General features: G+C 43.7%; 1 protein-coding gene across 2 annotated transcripts in view; it reads left to right on the top strand.

Moving 5' to 3' along the window:
- The first annotated feature begins 5,317 nt into the window (after positions 1-5,317).
- LOC122564409 (uridine phosphorylase 1-like) overlaps positions 5,318-23,035 on the top strand; it is a 117,743-nt gene continuing 100,025 nt past the window's right edge. For both annotated transcript variants that reach the window (XM_043719225.2, XM_043719222.2), the window contains exon 1: positions 5,318-5,447. The gene's annotated coding sequence lies outside the window, so the exon portion shown is untranslated. The remainder of the gene's footprint in view (positions 5,448-23,035) is intronic.

Raw genomic sequence — 23,035 nt, 5'->3', positions numbered from 1 at the left:
TGGTGAATTCAAGGATTCACCAGGCCATTGAGTATATTTAAGATGGAGATAGATAGGTTCTTGATTGTCAAGGATAGAATGCGGGAGAATGGGGGTTGAGAAACCTATCAGCCAGACTTAGAGTCATAGAGTCACAGAGATGTACAGCATGGAAACAGACTCTTCAGTCCAACCCGTCCATGCTGACCAGATATCCCAACCCAATCTAGTCCCACCTGCCAGCACCCAGCCCATATCCCTCCAAACCCTTCCTATTCATATACCCATCCAAATGCCTCTTAAATGTTGCAATTGTACCAGCTTCCACCACATCCTCTGGCAGCTCATTCCATACACGTACCACCCTCTGCGTGAAAACGTTGCCCTTAGGTCTCTTTTATATCTTTCTCCTCTCACCCTAAACCTATGCCCTCTAGTTCTGGACTCCCCAAACCTAGGGAAAAGACTTTGTCTATTTATCCTATCCATGCCCTTTATAATTTTGTAAACCTCTATAAGGTCACCCCTCAGCCTCCGACGCTCCAGGGAAAACAGCCCCAGCCTGTTCAGCCTCTCCCTGTAGCTCAGATCCTCCAACCCTGGCAACATCCTTGTAAATCTTTTCTGAACCCTTTCAAGTTTCACAACATCTTTCCAATAGGAAGGAGACCAGAATTGCACGCAATATTCCAACAGTGGCCTAACCAATGTCCTGTACAGCCGCAACATGACCTCCCAACTCCTGTACTCAATACTCTGACCAATAAAGGAAAACCTGGACCCAGCACCAATCCTTGTGGCACTCCACTGGTCACAGGCCTCCAGTCTGAAAAACAACCCTCCACCACCACCCTCTGTCTTCTACCTTTGAGCCAGTTCTGTATCCAAATGGCTAGTTCTCCCTGTATTCCATGAGATCTAACCTTGCTAATTAGTCTCCCATGGTGAAACTTGTCGAACGCCTTACTGAAGTCCATATAGATCACATCTACTGCTCTGCCCTCATCAATCTTCTTTGTTACATTTTCAATAAACTCAATCAAGTTTGTGAGACTTGATTTCCCACGCACAAAGCCACGTTGACTATCCCTAATCAGTCCTTGCCTTTCCAAATACATGTACATCCTGTCCCTCAGGATTTCCTCCAACAACTTGCCTACCACCAACGAGAGGCTCACTGGTCTATAGTTCCCTGGCTTGCCCTTACCACTCTTCTTAAACAGTGGTACTATGTTAGCCAACCTCCAATCTTCCGACACCTCACCTATGACTATCAATTGTACAAATATCTCAGCAAGAGTCCCAGCAATCACTTTTGTAGCTTCCCGCAGAGTTCTAGAGTACAACTGATCAAGTCCTGGGGACTTATCCACCTTTATGCGTTTCAAGAAATCCAGAACTTCCTCCTCTGTAATATCAATATTTTTCAAGATGTCACCATCTATTTCCCTATATTCTATATCTTTCATATCCTTTTCCATAGTAAACACTGATGCAAAATACTCGTTTAGTATCTCCCCCTTTTTCTGTGGCTCCACACAAAGGTCGCCTTGTTGATCTTTGAGGGGAGAAAGTGAGGTCTGCAGATGCTGAAGAAGGGCCTGTGCCCGAAACGTCGAATCTCCTGTTCCCTGGATGCTGCCTGACCTGCTGTGCTGTTCCAGCAATAAAGTTTCAACTTTGATCTTTGAGGGGCCCTATTCTCTCCCTAGTTACCCTTTTGTCCTTAATGTATTTGTAAAAACCCTTTGCATTCTCCTTATTTCTATTCACCAAAGCTATCTCATGTCCCTTTTGTGCCCTCCTGATTTGTCTCTTAAGTCTACTCTTACTGCCTTTATACTCTTCTAAAGATTCACTTGTTCTATCTTGTCTATACCTGACATATGCTTCCTTCTTTTTTTAACAAAACCCTCAATTTCTTTAGTCATCCAGCATTCCCAATATCTTCCAGCTTTTCCTTTCACCCTAACAGGAATATACTGTCTCTGGACTCTCATTATTTCATTTCTGAAGGCTTCCCATTTTCCAGTTGTCCCTTTACCTGCGAACATCTGCCCCCAATCAGCTTTTGCAAGTTCTTGCCTAATACTGTCAAAATTGGCCTTTCACCAATTTAGAACTTAATGGGCTGAATGGCCTAATTTCCTCTCCTAATTCTTATGGTCTTATTCATGTGGGCAGAAAGGTAGATAGTGTTTACTTGGATTTTAGTAAAGCCTTTGACAGGGTTCCGCATGTTAGACTAACTTGTAAATATGGATCACATGGGATTCAGAGTGAGCTTGCAAAATCAATACAAAATTACGTTAGGAACCAGAGGATGGTGGTGGAGTGTTGTTATTCTGGATTGGAGGTCTGTGACCTTGTAGTGTTCCACAGGGATCGGTGCTGGGTCTGTTTTTGTTTGTCATTTATATAGATGATAGTAGATGAATAAATTAGATGAGAGTAAAGAAGACATGTCTAGTATGTTTGCAGATGACACCGAAATTGGTGGCATTGTGGACAATGAAGATTATTTAAGATTGCAAAGAAATTTTGGTCAGTTGGGTCATTGAGCTGAAAAGTTGCAGATGGAATTTAATTTGGATAAATGTGATTGATGATAATTTGGTAAAACAAACAAGACAGAACTTATGCATTTAAAAGTGGGGCCTTGGATAATGTTGTAGAACAGAGAGAACTAGGAGTACAGGTACATGATTCTTTGCGTAACATATAGTTTGCATAACATATAGATAAGGTGGTTAAGGAGGGGGCATTTGGCACACTTACCTTCATTACTCAGACCTTTGAGTATAGGAATTGTGATGTTATGTTGAGGTTGTACAAGATATTGTTGAGGCCTCTTCTGGATTACTGTTTCCAGTTCTGGTTGCCCTGATACAGGAAGGATATTGTTAAACTGGAGAGGGTTCAGAAGAGATTGACCAGGGTGTTGCCAGGAATGGAGGTTTTGAGATAAGGATAGGTTGGCCAGGCTGCGACTTTTCCACTGGAGTGTAGGAGGTTGGGGATGGGGGGATTACCTTGTTGCGGTTTATAAAACCATGAGGGACATAAATAAGGAGAATGGTAGGTGTCTTTTTCCAACAGTGGGGAATTTTAAGATTAGGTAACATATTTTTAAGGTGAGAGGGAAAAAATTTTAAAAAGACACGAGAGGAAATTGTTTTTACACAGCGAGGCAGCATGGTGGCACAGTGGTTAGTACTGATGCCTCACGGTACCAGGGACCAGGGTTCGATTCCAGCCTTGGGCGACTATTTGTGTGGAGTTTGCACATTCTCCCCATGTTTGTTTGGGTTTCCTTTGGGTGCTCTGGTTTCCTCCCACAATCTAAAGATGTGCAAATTAGGATGGATTAGTCATGCTAAATTGCCTTGTATTGTTCGGGGATGTGCAGGCTAGTTGGATTAGCTATGGAAAATGCAGAGTCACAGGGAGATAGGGTAGATTAGATTACTTACAGTGTGGAAACAGGCCCTTCGGCCCAACAAGTCCACACCGCCCCGCCGAAGCGCAACCCACCCATACCCCTACCCCTACATTTACCCCTTACCTAACACTACGGGCAATTTAGCATGGCCAATTCACCTGACCTGCACATCTTTGGACTGTGGGAGGAAACCAGAGCACCCAGAGGAAACCCACGCAGACAGGGGGAGAACGTGCAAACTCCACACAGTCAGTCGCCTGAGGCGGGAATTGAACCCGGGTCTCTAGCGCTGTGAGGCAGCAGTGCTAACCACTGTGCCACCGTGCCGCCCACCAGTCTGGGTGAGGATGTTCTTCAGAGGGTCAGTATGGACTCAATGGGCTGAATGGCCTATTTCCACACTGTAGGCGTTCTAGGAAGTGGTCTACGCATGGAATGAACATTCAGTTGAAGTGATGGATGTGGGTACAGTTATAGTGTTTAAAAGGCATTTAGATAAGTAAACAAATAAGTAATGTTTGGAGGGAAATGTGCCAAGTGTAGGAATTATACTTAGCATGGACGGGTTGGACCAATGGGTCTGTTTCCGTGCAAGGAGCAAAGAACTCAAGTTTTATATTGGCCTTCATAGTGACAGGATTCGAGCAGGGATGGTTTGCTGCAAATATGTAAGACCACATCTGGATTATTGCATCCAGTTTTGGTCTCCTTATAAAAGAAATTATGTTCTTGCTGTACAGGGAGTGCAGCAATAGGTTTACAGGGCTGATTACTGAATGGCAGGACTGTTGTATGAGAGGTTAAATTGGTTAGGGATTATTACTGCTGGAGTTCAGAACAGCAAGTGGAAATCTCATAGAAACGGATAAAATTCTAACATGAGTGAACAGAGTAGATGGAGGAAGGATGTCACAATGGTGGGGTAGTCTAAAACCAGGATCCACAGCCCAACAGTACTGGGACTGAGCTGAGGAGCAATGTCTTCACCAGAAGGTGTGTGCCTGTGAAATTTGCTACCACAGAAATTGAGACCAAAACATTGCACGATTTCATGATGCTCCGGATTTTGTTTGTTGATGGGTCCTCCTGCCACCACCACATACAGACCATCCAGTAATATTTCTGGCAGAAACCTATGTCCTCTAGTTCTGGACTCCCCCACGTCAGGGAAAAGACTTTGTCAACTTATCCTATCCATGATTCGGAGATGCCGGTGTTGGACTGGGGTGTACAAAGTTAAAAATCACACAACACCAGGTTATAGTCCAACAGGTTTAATTGCTTCCAATTAAACCTGTTGGACTATAACCTGGTGTTGTGTGATTTTTAACTTTATCGTATCCATGACCCTCATAATTTTATAAATCTGTATAAGGTCACCCCTCAGCCTCCAATGCTCCAGGGAAAACAGCCCCAGCCTGTTCAGCCTAACCCTATAGTCAAACCTTCCAACCCTGGCAACATCCATCTCTATGACTCTAAATGCACACTGTCCCACAGAAGGGAAAACACTGATTTATAGTCTGGAGTTACATGTCTGTCAGATCAGGTTAGGACAGCACATTCTCTCCGTGGAGGACAGGATGAACCCTGTGTGGTGAAAGTGAGAACCAACGATTGAGCTCTGAGCATGAAGAAGGTTTATCCCTCAGTGGTAAGGAGCTCACCCTTGGCTGTAATATGGTACTAGGGCAGAGGCACTGCACCGACGGGCAAGTCAAACCAGACTCCAGTTCAGGACACGCCCCTGAGCCCCGCCAAGACCCGCCCCCTTCACCGCCCCGCCCACTGATGGCCACGCCCATTGCCGTCTCGCTCCGCTTCGTACCACGCGTGACCCGCCCACAGCCACGCCTCCTCGCGCCTCACGGGCCGTCAGCGCCTCTGGACACGCCTCCTCGCCGCAGGCCCCGCCCCTCCGCCCCCCGCCTGTGCCCAGGCTGTATCCTCACCATGGAGACCGTGCTGCTGTAGAGGGGGAGCTCCGATGCCGATACCGATACCGATACCGAGGGGGACAGTGCCGGTGAGTGGGGTGTGTGTGTGCCAGAGATCCCTGTGTCCGTGCCGGAGTGTGATCGCGGTCGGTCAGCATCCATCCCGGTGAATGGCCCAAAGCCGCTTGTCCTGTCAGCACTCACACTCACATTTACACACACCCGTTCACACTCACACTCACACTCACATTTACACACTCACTCACATTCACACTCACCCGTTCACACTCACACTCACATTTACACACTCACTCACATTCACACTCACCCGTTCACACTCACACTCACATTCACACACTCACTCACATTCACACTCACCCGTTCACACTCACACTCACATTCACACACTCACTCACATTCACACTCACCCGTTCACACTCACACTCACATTCACACACTCACTCACATTCACACTCACATTCACACACTCACATTCACACACTCACTCACATTCACACACTCACATTCACACACACACTCACATTCACACTCACCCGTTCACACTCACACTCACATTCACACTCACCCACTCACATTCACATTCACACACATTCACACTCACCCACTCACATTCACACTCACATTCACACACTCACACTCACATTCACATTCACCCACTCACACTCACATTCACACTCACCAACTTACACTCACATTCACACACACATTCACACTCACACTCACACACATTCACATTCACACTCACACACTCACATTCACACTCACCCACTCACACTTGCATTCACACTCTCCTCACATTCACACTCACACTCACATTCATACTCACATTCACACTCACCCACTCACATTCACACTCACCCACTCACACTCACAGTCACATTCACACACTCACAATAGACAATAGGTGCAGGAGTAGGCAATTCTGCCCTTCTAGCCTGCACCACCATTCAAATGATCATGGCTGATCATCCTTAATCAGGATTCGGTTCATGCCTTATCTCCATAACCCTTGATTCCACTATTCTTGAGAGTTCTATCCAACTCTTGCTTAAATGAATCCAGAGATTGGGCCTCCACTGCCCTCAGGGGCAGAGCATTCCACACAGCCACCACTCTCTGGGTGAAGAAGTTTCTCCTCATCTCTGTCCTAAATGGTCTACTCCGTATTTTTAAGCTGTGTCCTCTGGTTCGGCACTCACCCATTAGCAGAAACAACTTTCCTGCCTCCAGAGTGTCCAATTCTTTAATAATCTTATATGTCTTAATCAGATCCCCTCTCAGTCTTCTAAACTCAAGGGTATACAAGCCTAGTTGCTCCAGTCTTTCAGCATAAGGTAGTCCTGCCATTCCAGGAATTGACCTCATGAACCTACGCTGCACTCCCTCAATAGCCAGAATGTCTTTCCTCAAATTTGGAGACCAGAACTGCACACAGTACTCCAGGTGTGGTCTCACCAGGGCCCTGTACAGCTGCAGAAGAACCTCTTTGCTTCTATACTCAATCCCTCTTGTTATGAAGGCCAGCATGCTATTAGCCTTCTTCACTACCTGCTATACCTGCATGCTTACCTTCATTGACTGGTGCACAAGAACACCCAGATCTCTCTGTACTGCCCCTTTACCTAAATTGATTCCATTTAGGTAGTAATCTGTCTTCCTGTTCTTGCCACCAAAGTGGATAACCATACATTTATCCACATTAAACTGCATCTGCCATGCATCTGACCGCTCACCTAACCTGTCCAGGTCACCCTGTAATCTCCTAACATCCTCCTCACATTTCACCCTGCCACCCAGCTTAGTATCATCAGCCAATTTGCTAATGTTATTACTAATACCATCTTCTATATCATTAACATATATTGTAAAAAGCTGCGGTCCCAGCACTGATCCCTGTGGTACCCTACTGGTCACTGCCTGACATTCCGAAAGGGAGCCGTTTATCACTACTCTTTGTTTCCTATCAGCCAACCAACTTTCAATCCAAGTTAGTACCTTGCCCCCAATACCATGCACCCTAATGTTGCTCACTAACCTCCTATGTGGGACTTTATCAAAAGCTTTCTGAAAGTCCAGGTACACTACATCCATTGGATCTCCCTCGTCCATCTTCAGAGTTACATCCTCAAAAAATTCCAGAAGATTAGACAAGCATGCTTTCCCCTTCATAAATCCATGCTGACTCTGACCTATCCTGTTACTACTATCCAGATGTGTCATAATTTCATCCTTTATAATAGACTCCAGCATCTTTCCCACCACTGAGGTCAGACTGGCTGGTCTATAATTTCCTGTTTTCTCTCTCCCACCTTTCTTAAAAAGTGGTACAACATTAGCCACCCTCCAATCCGCAGGAACTGATCCCGAATCTATTGAACTCTGGAAAATAATCACCAATGCATCCACGATTTCTCGAGCCACCTCCTTCAGTACCCTGGGATGTAGACCATCAGGCCCCAGGGACTTATCAACCTTTAGACCTAACAGTCTCTCCAACATCAATTCCTGGCAAATATAAATTCCCTTAAGTTCAGGTCCTTCAGCCACTGTTACCTCAGGGAGATTGCTTGTGTCTTCCCCAGTGAACACAGATCTGAAGTACCAATTCAATTCTTCTGCCATTTCTTTGTTCCCTGTAATATGCATTTGTGGGTGGCACGGTAGCACAGTGGTTAGCACTGTTGCCTCACAGCGCCTGAGACCCGGGTTCAATTCCCGCCTCAGGCGACTCTCTGTGTGGAGTTTGCACATTCTCCGCGTGTCTGCGTGGGTTTCCTCCGGGTGCTCTGGTTTCCTCCCACAATCCAAAAATGTGCAGGTTAGGTGAATTGGCCATGCTAAATTGCCCGTAGTGTTAGGTAAAGGGGTAAATGTAGGCGAATGGGTCTGGGTGGGTTACGCTTTGGCGGGTCGGTGTGGACTTGTTGAGCCGAAGGGCCTGTTTCCACACTGTGATTAATCTAATCTAATCTAATATTCCCCTGTTTCTGTCTTCAAGGGCCCAATTTTAGTCTTAACCATTGTTTTGCCTTTCACATACCTAAAAAAGCTTTTACTATCCTCCTTTATATTTTTGGCCAGTTTACCTTCGTACCTCATTTTTTTCTCTGCGTATTTCCTTCTTAGTAATCCTCTGTTATTCTTTAAAAGCTTCCCAGTCCTCCGTTTTCCCACTTATCTTTGCTATGTTATACTTTTTCTCTTTTAACTTTATATGTTTCTTAACATCCCTCGTCAGCCACGGCCACCCCTGTCTCCTCATAGGATCTTTCTTCCTTTTTGGAATGAACTGATCCTGCATCTTCTGCATTATACACAGAAATATCCGCCATTGTTCCTCCACTGTCATCCCTGCTAAGGTATTGCATCATTGAACTTTGGCCAGCTCCTCCCTCATAGCTCCATAGTTCCCTTTATTCAACAGAAATATTGTCACTTCCGATTGTACCCTCTCCCTCTCAAATTGCAGATTGAAGCTTATTGTATTATGGTCACTACTTCCCAATGGCTCCTTCACTTCAAGGTCCCTGATCAATTCTGTTTTGTTACACAATACCAGATCCAGAATTGCCTTCTCCCTGGTCGGCTCCAGCACCATCTGTTCTAAGAATCCATTTCAGAGGCACTCCACAAAGTCTCTTTCTTGACGTCCAATACCATCCTGAGTCTCCCAGTCTACCTGCATGTTGAAATCCCCCATAACAACTGTAGTAACATCTTTGCGACAGGCCAATTTCAGCTCCTGATTCAACTGACATCTGACATCCAGACTACTGTTTGGGGGCCTGTAGGTAACTCCCAAGAGGGTCTTTTTACCCTTAGAATTTCTCAGCTCTATCCATACTGACTCTACATCCCCTGACTCTAGGTCCCCCCGCGCAAGGGACTGAATATCATCCCTTACCAACATGGCCACCCACCCTCACTGCCTGTCAGTCTGTCCTTACGATAGCACGTGTAGCCTTGAATAATCATTTCCCAGGCCCTGTCCACTTGAAGCCAGGTCTCAGTTATCCCCACAATATCGTATCTTGCCAATTTCCAAAACAGCCTCAAGCTCATCCATCTTATTTCTAATGCTTCATGCATTCATGTATAGTATTTTTAATTTGTTACTGCCCTCACCCTTCCCACTCACATTCACACTCACCCACTCACACTCACACACACACAACCACTCACACATTCACACTCACCCACTCACACTCACACACATACTCACACACTCATACTCACATTCACATTCACACACACACACCCACATTCACACTCATACTCACACACACGCTCACACACACTGATCACAACCACTCAACATCTCGGAATACTTTACAGCTCGTGAATCATTAACAGGAAACTGAATAACCAACACAGTTAGCTAACGACCAAGATCACAATCCGCTGCCTCCTCTCATCTCATATGAATTATTATTTCCTTTTGGAAGTTGGGTTTCTTGCCGTCCAGTCCTCATGATTGTCAGGTGAAAAGCTTCAACATCATGTTTTATCAATGCTTATGCTTTAGCTTTTTATCATTTCCGTTGTCTTGTTTTGACAAGTACTATAGAAACGGATTAACAGTCGGCGCTGACAGGGCAGAAAAGTAAACGAAATGACGAGACAGACGTTCCCTGATACAGCGATGGGAGAGAGTGAGGGCTGCAGATGCTGGAGATATTAGAGTCGAGAATGTGTGGTGCTGGAAAAGCACAGCTGGTCAGGCAGCATCCGATGAGCAGTGCTTGAAATGTCGACTCTGCTGCTCCTCGGATGATGCCTGACCTGCTGTGCTTTTCCAGCACCACACATTCTCGATTCTGATACAGCGATGTCAACTTTATAATACTTCGTACAGACCAGATGATATTTATTTTATTGCAGCTTTAACAAGACCATGCAACCTCTTATGAATGTTGTAAGAGCTGGCAGTGCAACAATTCTGATACTAATTGAAACACTACTTCCCAATGTTTCAGAATACTGAAATTTATCTGAGATGCCCTCTATCCTCAACCACTGAGAAAGTTAGCAGCTTGTTTAAAATCTAATGCATTTCTACCACTACCCAGCTCCTTGCTAGATATCAAAAGATTTGGAACATAGTCAGCTAAATGGAATAGGAGGTGCAGATTAATTGTAGTCTGATTGAAAAACAGAATGGATGTAAGGATCTGAATAACTTACTTCTGATCTATGTTCCTGACACTCTGTATGTGCACATTTGGTGTTACGCAGATAGTCGATCCCTAAGTTTATGGTTTTGCAATTTAGATGTTATTAAATAGGAATGTTTGGTTTCACTACTGGAGCAGGATGGAAAGTTCAAATCACATAATCTGCATCTAATTCATACCTTTGTATGTTGAAAATTTACGTTAAGTGTACACATAACAGCTATGGCATCCTCAGTGTAAATAAAATGCCTCATGTCTTTTTTAAATCTCTCTCCTCTCACCTTAAAAATGTGGCCCATAGTTTTGAAATTTGCTCGTCTTAGGGAAAAGACTACTACCATCAACTTTCGTGACAACAAAGTCTAACTCAGAAACATTAAGGCAACCTTGTCAATATTGACACTGAGTCATGAACACTGAACTTTATAGGATGGTTATGTTTTGAAATATACCTTTCAATTCATTTCACAAAAGCTAGAGAAATGTAGACATGATCTGGTTGTCATGGGGGGGTAGATAAACTCAAATGGAAGCCCTCTGAGGTTGCTCTCACCTTTTACACCAATGCTATGGAAAAGCCAGGAACCAAAAAAAAATCACAATAAACCACAGGGCATACCAAAATGCTAAAACCTATTTATAATTTCAATTAGGAACTTGGATGAAGGGGCAGAATTTATGGTTGTTAAATTTGCTGACAGCACCAAGATAGGTTGAAAAGTATGTTGTGAAGAGGATATGAGGAGTTTGCAAAGCGACATACATTAAGTCAGTGGATAAAAAAAGATGACAATGGATTATAATTTAGGAAAATGCTAAACTTTCCACTTTGGCAGGAAGAATAGGAAAGCAGTGTGCTGTTAAAATGGAGACAGATTACAGAATCCTGCAGTTCATAGATCTGTTTGTTGAAATACATAAATCACCAAAAGTTAATATTAACTGCTGCAAGTGACGAGGAAGGAAATGGAATGTTGTTGTTAATTGCAACAGGATTTGAATACAAAAGAAAGGAAATTTTGCTAGTGTTTTATAGGACATTGATGAGACCTCATTGAGAGTACTGTGTACAGTTTTGGTCTCCTCACTTAAGAAAGGATATAATTGCATTACAAGCAGTTCAGAGAATATTTACTTGACTGATTCCTAGGATGAAGGAGTTACCTTATGAGGAAAGGTTGGATAGATTGAGCCTGTATCCACTGAAGGTTAGAAGAATGAGAGATGATTTTATTATAAACATCTAAAATCCTGAATGGATACCAAAAAGGTGTCTCTGGAACTAGGAAGCACAATTGATAGGGTGTCTCTCAATTTAAGATGGACATAAGGAGAACTTATTTCCTCAGGCCATTGATCTATGGAATTCTTCTTACCCAAGAGCTTAATTAGATTTTTGATTGTCAAGAGAATCAAGGGTTATGGGGGGTAAGCAGGAAAGTAAAGTTGAGACAGTCAGATCACCCATTGTCTTATCAAATTTCGGAGTAGGCCTAAGGTGCTGACTAGCCTCTGACTGCTTCTTATTCATAGGATCATATATACTTCCGTTTTAGACATTAACATAAAATCAATTGTTTAAAAGGTTGATTTCTATTTAAAATAATAGGAGTTAAGGAACAGGGAGTTGCCAGTGTGGGCCTTGCTGGTGACAGTTACATTTGTGAAAGCTTAACCTGAGTGGAACAATTGTCAAAAATTTTGACCTGCCATATTGATGAGAAATAAATGTTTTCACTGGGGAGCTGAGAATGACTTTGGAACTGTCCCTTCATGTTATATATTTCCTAGGAGCATGGCATACTGTTAAACTGTCTCATAAGACATATTTTAGTTGCATTAGTTAGTTAATATGGAAGTATCTTATTTTAGTTTGATATGTTGATTGCCTGTTTAATAAATGTTTGATCAATCTTTGTTTTCTGCTTATCCAAATATACTTTAACATGTTAAAGTACCCAATCAAACAACTTTGCTACTGCCATAAAAATTGTTAATCAAGCAAGTAGGACTTGATCTCAGGCCTCCTGGCTCAGAGATAAGGACAATACCACTGTACCACAAGAGCACATGCCCTTTCTCTCAGCCTACCTGAATTCTGCATTTATACATTCTACCACTTGGTATCTGTTAACAAGGGACCATTACTTAATGCCCACTAAAGTCTTATAATCTTTTCCATTTCTTAATTCTATCTAAGATGTTTTCACTACATCTTACCTCTTTCATATGCTGTCATTGTTAAATAAATTTCATCCTTAATCTTTAAAGCCCTCCTTCGGTTCCACCAATTTCCATGACATCCTGCTGATCTCGTATTCTAAAATATTCACTTCCAAATACTAATTTTTTTTTTTGCAAACTACTATGACATGCCCTCTAAGTTGAATTTGCTCATTAACTTGTTTCTTATAATTTGTGCACTCATATAAACAATGTTTATTCGGGCCACACATCTCAAATCACTTCCTCTGCTTTAATATTGTAATTCTCACAAATTTCTTGTTTTTCTCTCTGGTTTAATCACCTTAATCTTTTAATTTGCCCTTCATCTGTATCAGTGAATGCACAATTTTTGACCATTACACATTCTCTTCCTTTAGACCAGGCCTTCACCCTGCTGACACACCGATGAGCGACCCTTCCCCTGCTTCAGCAATTTCTCCGCCCTGCTAACCCACCAGTGGGCCCACACCGGGGAGAAGTCCTTCAGCTGCCCCGAGTGCAGTAGGGCCTACAGCAATTCCTCCATCTTGCTGAGGCACCAGCAGGTCCACATAGGGGAGAGGCCCTACCCAACCCCCGAGTGCAGGAAAGGATTCAACAGTTCCTCCAACCTGCTGACCCACCGGCGAGTCCATGCTCGCCTCTCCCGAGTGCAGGCAGATGTTCACGTTATTGGACAACTTGCGGACGCACCAGCGGAGGCACCAGCTCTCCCAACAATCTGATTCCGTTGGTGATGCTGTTGTGGGTCACCTCCAGGACTGAACCTCCTGTCTGTTCTGACAGTGGGTGGGGTCGGAGAGTTGGTGGGCCTTTTCTGTTTTCTGCTGGAAGTCCCCAATTCTATGGTGGCTTAGGGTTGGCATGGTGGCTCAGTGGTGAGCACTGCTGCCTCACAGTGCCAGGGACCCAGCTTCGATCCCACCCTCAGGGTAACTGTCTATGTGCAATTTACACGCCCTCTCCCAGTGTCTGCGTGGGCTTCGTCTGGGTGCTCTGGTTTCCTCCCACAGTCCAAAAATGTGCAGGTTAGGGCAAATTAGCCAAGCTAAATTGTCCCAGAGTGTTCAGGGATGTGTAGGTGTGATGCAATAGTCAGAGGGTAAATGTGGAGTATCAGAGTAGGAGAATGGGTCTGGATGCGTTACTCTTCAGAGGGTTGGTGTGGACTTATTGGGCCGAAGGGCCTGTTTCCACACTGTAGGGATTCTATGTCTTTTTTAAAGTTTATATTTATACTGCCTTTCCACCTGAGCCATACTCCCCTGCCCCCTACAACCTGGCATTTACTAGTTTAAAGATCCTAGTGACCTTACCCATTCACCTCACCCGGCCTACCTCATCATGCTATCGTTTTTTTTTCATGTTCTTTCATGGGATGTCAGCATTTCTCCCCATCCTTTTTCACTGTTAAGTGTTCGTTATTCTTTTATGGTTGTAGGCGCCAGTTGCAAGGACAATTTAGTTACCCATCTTAATTACCTTTGCAATGTTTAGGGCGGGTTAAGAGTAAATCACATTGCGGTGGGTCTGGAGTCATGTAAAGTCCAGACCAGGTAAGAATGGAAGAGTTTGCCGCCTAAAGTGCACGAGTGAACCAGATATGTATTTACAATAGATGATTGTTTTATGCACTGGGATTTCTTGACAATTTATCTGAGTGTGGCGGCACTCAGACTAACATATTGCCCCACCAGCAAGATAACTCACTGGATTGTCTGCCTCAGAGTAAACAGGCAGAATGAGTGTGGATTTCAGGTCCCATCAGATACTTGCCTGTGGTATACTGGCTGAGGCCTGCACTGGAGGACTTCTAGTGGTGAGCGGGTCATCTCTTCTTTTTCTTGGTTACTTGGTGGGGGCGGGGAGGGGGGTCAAGGGGCTTTTAGTCTGATTGCAGATATTACATGTGGATCTTTTGTCGTAAGACCGCTTAAAGCAGAAATAAACTTTATCTCCAAAAATGTTTAACAATCAGGATCTTCACACTTTAAGTGTGAGCAATCCATTTCTTATAAAGTTATCTATAAAACAGGAAATCATCCAGCCTATTAGAGAGTTATAGAGTCATAGAGATGTACAGCATGGAAACAGACTCTTTGGTCCAACCCGTCCATGCCGACCAGTTATCCCAACCCAATCTAGTCCCACCTGCCAGCACCCGGCCCATATCCCTCCAAACCCTTCCTATTCATATACCCATCCAAATGCCTTTTAAATGTTGCAATTGTACCAGCCTCCACCACATCCTCTGGCAGCTCATTCCATACACATACCACCCTCTGTGTGAAAAAGCTGCTCCTTAGGTCTCTTTTATATCTTTCCCTTCTCACCCTAAACCTATGCCCTCTAGTTCTGGACTTCTTGACCCCAGGGAAAAAAAAACTTTGTCTATTTATCCTATCCATGCCCCTCATGATTTTGTAAACCTCTATAAGGTCACCCCTCAGCCTCCAATGCTCCAGGGAAAACAGCTCCAGCCTGTTCAGCCTCTCCCTATAGCTCAAATCCTCGAACCCTGGCAATATCCTTGTAAATCTTTTCTGAACCCTTTCAAGTTTCACAACATCTTTCCGATAGGAAGGAGACCAGAATTGCGTGCAATATTCCAACAGTGGCCTAACCAATGTCCTGTACAGCTCCAACATGGCCTCCCAACTCCTGTACTCAATACTCTGACCAATAAAGGAAAGCATACCAAACGCCTTCTTCGCTATCCTATCTACCTGCGACTTCACTTTGAAGGAGCTATGAACCTGCACTCCAAGGTCTCTTTGTTCAGCAACACTCCCCAGGATCTTACCATTAAGTGTATTATTCCTGGTAAGATTTGCTTTCCCAAAATGCAGCACCTCACATTTATCTGAGTTAAACTCCATCTGCCACATCTCGACCCATTGGCCCATCTGGTCAAGATCCTGTTATAATCTGAGGTAACCTTCTTCGCTGTCCACTACTCCTCCAATTTTGGCGTCATCTGCAAAATTACTAACTGTACCTCTTATGCTCGCATTCAAATTATTTATGTAAATGATAAAAAGTAGAGGACCCAGCACCGATCCTTGTGGCACTCCACTGGTCACAGACCTCCAGTCTGAAAAACAACCCTCCACCACCACTCTTGTCTTCTACCTTTGAGCCAGTTTTGTATCCAAATGGCTAGTTCTCCCTGTATTCCATGAGATCTAACCTTGCTAACCAGTCTCCCATGAGGAACCTTGTTGAACGCCTTACTGAAGTCCATGTAGATCATATCTACCACTCTGTCCTCATTAATCTTCTTTGTTACTTCTTCAAAAAACTCAATCAAGTTTGTAAGACATGGTTTCCCACACACAAAGCCATATTGACTATCCCTAATCAGTCCTTGCCTTTCCAAATACATGTACATCCAGTCCCTCAGGATTCCCTCCAACAACTTGCCCACCACCGAGGTCAGGCTCACTGGTCTATAGTTCCCTGGCTTGTCCTTACCACCCCTCTTAAGGAGTGGCACCACTTTAGCCAACCTCCAGTCTTCTGGCACCTCACCTGTGACTATCGATGATACAACTATCTCAGCAAAAGACCCAGCAATCACTTCCCCAACTTCCCACAGAGTTCTCGGGTACACCTGATTAGGTCCTGGGGATTTGTCCAACTTTATGCATTTCAAGAATCCAGCACTTCCTCCTCTGTACCATAGACATTTTGGAACTACTTTCGATATTTTTCATATCCTTTTCCACATTTGCTACTGATGCAAAGTGCTCATTTAATATCTCCCCCATTTTCTTTGGCTCCACACAAAGGCCGCCTTGCTGATCTTTGAGGGGCCCTATTCTCTCCCTCATTACTCTTTTGTCCTTAATTTATTTGTAAAAACCTTTGGATTCTCCTTAACTCTATTTGCCACAGCTATTTCATGTCCCCTTTTTGCCCTCCTGATTTCCCTCTTAAGTGTACAATAATTGATGGTGGTTACATGGCCAGCACTTAATTCTAGCTTTTTTTGAACTGATTGCAGATTTAACCATTCCCCCCCAATAGTAGGGTTCAAACTCCTGTCCTGCAGATACTATCCTGGTGTTTGGGGTCACTACTCCAGTGACATTACCACTACACCATCATTAACTCCTTATGTTCGATGTTTGTAATTGATTACCAGCAAAATAACTGTAATGATAATTGTATCACTCTACTCTCAACACTGAGATATAGTGCTCAGCTTTGCAGTTTGTCTTCCAGCTGACAAGACAAAAATCTGTAAAGTTATAGTGGTGTGTATTGTAAGTGAGGGGTATGACATGACTAGTGGTCAGCACAGAGATACAATAAATATTACAGATACGGTTACCTGGATAAATCATGTCCTACAAAGTTAAGAGTGAATTATGGTCAGCCTGGTGAGTAGAGAGATTTATCATTACCTGTCTCTCTCTTATCATTTGTTTTGATTTACAAGACAGGTTTGAAATATAATTTGTTTTCATGATTTCGATGGTGCTGACAACTTGCATTCATAAAGCACACTTAAAGTAGTAAGATGTCCTTAAACACATCACAATGACCTCTGAATCGGATCTCCAGTTTTCAAATTGCATTATTTTGTTTAAAAGACATTGCAAATTATTTCATAGCTGACAGTATGAGACATCTTACAGCAGTTAAAATATAAAGGTGAAATAAGTTTATTGTCTGTTTAAGCCTAAGCATTTTTAAATAGCTTAAACCATCAATCCAAACCAAGAATCAACAAATTATTCATAATGTGCCGTTCCCATTTTTGACTGTTAAGCTGAACTTCACAAGTATTTTGTGTGTGTTTGTAAACGAACATTGAATTGAATTGAATTAAATTGAGTTGAATTGAATTTATTGTCATGTGTAGAGACACAGTGAAAAGCTTTGTCTTGCAAGCAAAACAGGCAGATCGCAGAGTTAAGTAACACAGATAAGTAAATGATAGGTAAACAGTGGCAAAAACAAAAACACAGGTACAAGGATGTAACTCTGAAGATGGACAAGGGAGATCTAGTGGATGGAGTGTACCTGGACTTTCAGAAAGCCTTTGATAAAGTCCCACATAGGAGGTTAGTGAGCAAAATTAGGGTGCATGGTATTGGGGGCAGAGTACTGACTTGGATTGAAAATTGGTTGGCTGACAAGAAACAAAGAGCAGTGATAAACGGCTCCCTTTCAGAATGGCAGGCGGTGACCAGTGGGGTACCGCAGGGATCAGTGCTGGGACCGCAGCTTTTTACAATATATATTAATAATATAGAAGATGGTATTAATAGTAACATTAGCAAATTTGCTGATGATACAAAGCTGGGTGGCAGAGTGAAATGTGAGGAGGATGTTAGGAGATTACAGCGTGACCTGGATAGGTTAGGTGAGTGGACAGATGCATGGCAGATGCAGTTTAATGTGGATAAATGTATGGTTATCCACTTTGGTGGCAAGAACAGGAAGGCAGATTACTACCTAAATGGAGTCAAGTTCGGTAAAGGGGCAGTACAAAGAGATCTGGGTGTTCTTGTACACCAGTCAGTGAAGGCAAGCATCAGGTACAGCAGGTAGTGAAGAAGGCTAATAGCATACTGGCCTTCATAACAAGAGGGATTGAGTATAGAAGCAAAGAGGTTCTTCTGCAGCTGTACAGGGCCCTGGTGAGACCACACCTGGAATATTGTGTGCAGTTCTGATCTCCAAATTTGAGGAAAGACATTCTGGCTATTGAGGGAGTACAGCGTAGGTACATGAGGTCAATTCCTGGAATGGCGGGACTATCTTATGTTGAAAGATTGGAGCGACGAGGCTTGTATATCCTTGAGTTTAGAAGACTGAGAGGGGATCTGATTGAGACGTATAAGATTATTAAAGGATTGGACACTCTGGAGGCAGGAAACATGTTTCCGCTGATGGGTGAGTGCCGAACCAGAGGACACAGCTTAAAAATAAGGGGTAGGCCGTTTAGGACAGAGATGAGGAAAAACTTCTTCACCCAGAGAGTGGTGGGTGTGTGGAATGCTCTGCCCCAGAAGGCAGTGGAGGCCCAGTCTCTGGGATTCATTTAAGAAAGAGTTGGATAGAGCTCTCAAGGATAGTGGAATCAAGGGTTATGGAGAGAAGATAGGAACAGGATACTGATTGAGGATGATCAGCCATGATTATAATGGATGGTGGTGCAGGCTCGAAGGGCAGAATGGCCTACTCCTGCATCTATTGTCTATTGTCTACAAGCAAATGTTAAGAGTTTGTGAGTCCATTCAGTATTCTAACAACAGTGCATGTGTTCAGGCTTCTGTACCTTCTCCCTGATGGTAGAGGTTGTAGAAAAACATTGCCAGGGTGGGATGGATCTTTGAGAATGCTGGCAGCCTTTCCTTGACAGTGGGCCTGGTAGATGGATTCTGTAGATGGAAGGTTGGCCTTTGTGATTGTCTGGGCCGAGTTTACCACTCTTTGTAATCGTCTTCAATCTTGAATGGTACAGTTGCCACACCAAGTAGTGATATATCCAGTCAGAATGCTCTCGATGGCACTTTATAAAAGTTGGCAAGGGTATTTGCCGTCATACCAAATTTCCTCAGCCACATGAAGAGTCCAAGAAAGCTTGTTGTGGATGACCACTCCCAGGAGCTTTGCACTCTCCACTCGTTCCACCTCTGTGCTGTTAATGTGTAGGGGAGCATGAGTAACATCCCGCCGAAAGTCAATAATGAGTTCCTTGATTTTGCCGGCATTGAGAGCTAGGTTGTTCACAGTGCACCATTTATCCAGGTCTTCCACCTCCCGTCTGTAGTCTGTTTCATCACTGTCTGAGATTCGACCGAATACGGTGGCGTCATTAGCGAACTTTTAAATGGCATTAGTCCAGTATTTGGTGACGCAGTCATGGGTATACAGTGAGTACAGTAGGGGGTTGAGTACGCACCCCTCGAGGACTCCAGTATTGAGTGTTAGTGAGGATGAAATATTGTTCCCAGTCTTCACTGATTGTGGCCTGTGGGTCAGGAAACAGAGGATCCAGTTGCAGAGAGTGGGGTTTAGTCCGAGATCACTAAGTTTAGTAATCAGTCTCGAGGGGATAATAATGTTGAAGGCTACCCATTGTTGCCTTGTAATATAGAGAGTAAAATCAATCATAACGTTAGCTACCTGAATAGTGCATTATGTATGACACTTAGAATTTAGTGATTGTAGGAGTTTAGTACAGAAGGGAAGAGAGGTCTGCTTTTAACACTAAACTTAAGGCAAGTAAGTGGTTTACATTTAGTTCATGTTTTAGCACTGAGTGCATAATGGTGCTAACAAAATGTGCTCAGAAGCCTTTAAAACAAATTAAGGAATAATTCTGAATAAATTTAGTTTAAGATAAGGTAAGATTCCAAGATGAAGAATTAAGATAGCTAACTGGGTTTCAAAAAGTGTGAGAGTTTCAGCTATTTCAACTTGGCTGATGTACTGTAAATACTTAGAGTCATAGAGATATACAGCATGGAAACAGACCCTTCGGTCCAACCTGTCCATGCCGACCAGATATCCCAACCCAATCTAGTCCCACCTGCCAGCACCCGGCCCATATCCCTCCAAACTCTTCCTGTTCATATACACATCCAAATGCCTCTTAAATGTTGCAATTATACCAGCCTCCACCACATCCTCTGGCAGCTCATTCCATACACGTACCACCCTCTGCGTGAAAAGGTTGCCCCTTAGGTCTCTTTTATATCTTTCCCCTCTCACCCTAAACCTATGCCCTCTAGTTCTGGACTCCCCAACCCCAGGGAAAAGACTTTGCCTATTTATCCTATCCATGCCCCTCATAATTTTGTAAACTTCTATAAGGTCACCCCTCAGCCTCCGACGCTCTAGGGAAAACAGCCCCAGCCTCTTCAGCCTCTCCCTGTAGCTCAGATCCTCCAACCCTGGCAACAACCTTGTAAATCTTTTCTGAACCCTTTCAGGTTTCACAACATCTTTCCGATAGGAAGGAGACCAGAATTGCACGCAATATTCCAACAGTGGCCTAACCAATGTCCTGTACAGCCGCAACATGACCTCCCAACTCCTGTACTCAATACATTGACCAATAAAGGAAAGCATACCAAATGCCTTCTTCACTATCCTATCTACCTGCGACTCCACTTTCAAGGAGCTATGAACCTGCACTCCAAGGTCTCTTTGTTCAGGAATACTCCCTAGGACCTTACCATTAAGTGTATAAGTCCTGCTAAGATTTGCTTTCCCAAAATGCAGCACCTCGCATTTATCTGAATTAAACTCCATCTGCCACTTCTCAGCCCATTGTTCCATCTGATCTAGATCCTGTTGTAATCTGAGGTAACCCTCTTCGCTGTCGACTACACCTCCAATTTTGGTGTCATCTGCAAACTTACTAACTGCACCTCTTATGCTCGCATCCAAATCATTTATGTAAATGACAAAAAGTAGAGGGCCCAGCACCGATCCTTGTGGCACTCCACTGGTCACAGGCCTCCTGTTTGTAAGACATGGTTTCCCACACACAAAGCCATAATGACTATCCCTAATCAGTCATTGCCTTTCCAAATACATGTACATCCTGTCCCTCAGGATTCCCTCCAACAACTTGCCCACCACCAAGGTCAGACTCACTGGTCTATAGTTCCCTGGCTTGTCCTTACCACCCTTCTTGAAGAGTGGCACCACGTTTGCCAACCTCCAGTCTTCCGGCACCTCACCTGGTGACTATCGATGATACAAATATCTCAGCAAGAGGCCCAACAATCACTTCTCTAGCTTCCCACAGAGTTCTCGGGTAGACCTGATCAGGTCCTGGGGATCTATCCACCTTTATGCGTTGCAAGACATCCAGCACTTCCTCTGTAATCTGGACATTTTGCAAGATGTCACCATCTATTTCCCTGCAGTCTATATCTTCCATATCCTTTTCCACAGTAAATAGTGATGCAAAATATTCATTTAGTATCTCCCCCATTTTCTGTGGCTCCACACAAAGGCCGCCTTGCTGATCTTTGAGGGGCCCTATTCTCTCCCTAGTTACCCTTTGTCCTTAATATATGTGTAAAAACCCTTTGGATTCTCCTTAATTCTATTTGCCAAAGCTATCTTATGTCCCCGTTTTGGCCTCCTGATTTCCCTCTTAAGTATACTCTTATTTTCTTTATACTCTTCTAAGGATTCACTCGATCTATCCTGTCTGTATCTGACATATGCTTCCTTCTTTTTCTTAACCAAATCCTCAATTTCTTTAGTCATCCAGCATTCCCTTTAGTTACCAGCCTTCCCTTTCACCCTGACAGGAATATACTTTCTCTGGATTCTTGTTATCTCATTTCTGAAGGCTTCTCATTTTCCAGCCGTCCCTTTACCTGCGAACATCTGCATCCAATCAGCTTTTGAAAGTTCTTGCCTAATACCATCAAAATTGGCCTTTCTCCAATTTAGAACTTTAACTTTTAGATCTGATCTATCCTTTTCCATCACTATTTAAAACGAATAGAATTATGGTCACTGGCCCCAAAGTGCTCCCCCACTGACACCTCAGTCACCTGCCCTGCCTTATTTCCCAAGAGTAGGTCAAGTTTTGCACCTTCTCTGGTAGGTACATCCACATACTGAATCAGAAAATTGTCTTGTACACACTTAAGAAATTCCTCTCCATCTAAACCTTTAAAACTACGGCAGTCTTAGTTGATGTTTGGAAAGTTAAAATCCCCTACCATAACCACCCTATTATTCTTACAGATAGCTGAGATCTCCTGATAAGTTTGTTTCTCAATTTCCCTCTGACTATTGGGGGGTCCATAATACAATCCCAATAAGGTGATCATCCCTTTCTTATTTCTCAGTTCCACCCAAATAACATCCCTGGATGTATTTCCGGGGATATCCTCCCTTAGCACAGCTGTAATGCTATCCCTTAGCAAAGATGCCACTCCCACTCCTCTCTTGCCTCCCTTTCTATCCTTCCTGTAGCATTTGTATCCTGGAACATTCAGCTGCCAGTCCTGCCCATCCCTGAGCCATGTTTCCGTAATTGCTATGATATCCCAGTCCCATGTTCCTAACCATGCCCTGAGTTCATCTGCCTTCCCTGTTAGACTCCTTGCATTGAAATAAATGCAGTTTAATTTATTAGTCCTACCTTGTCCCTGCCTGCCCTGACTGTTTTTCTCACTTCTGTTCTCAGCTGTACCAGTCTCAGATCGATCTCTTTCCTCACTATCGCCCTGGGTCCCACTCCCCCACCTTACTAGTTTAAATCC

This window comes from Chiloscyllium plagiosum, unplaced genomic scaffold, assembly GCF_037043375.1.
Source record: "Chiloscyllium plagiosum isolate Xiang-an unplaced genomic scaffold, Cpla_swu_hap1 HiC_scaffold_34, whole genome shotgun sequence".
Taxonomy (NCBI): domain Eukaryota; kingdom Metazoa; phylum Chordata; class Chondrichthyes; order Orectolobiformes; family Hemiscylliidae; genus Chiloscyllium; species Chiloscyllium plagiosum.
Note: the sequence above shows the minus strand (reverse complement) of the source record. Positions and strands in the feature narration are given on the sequence as shown.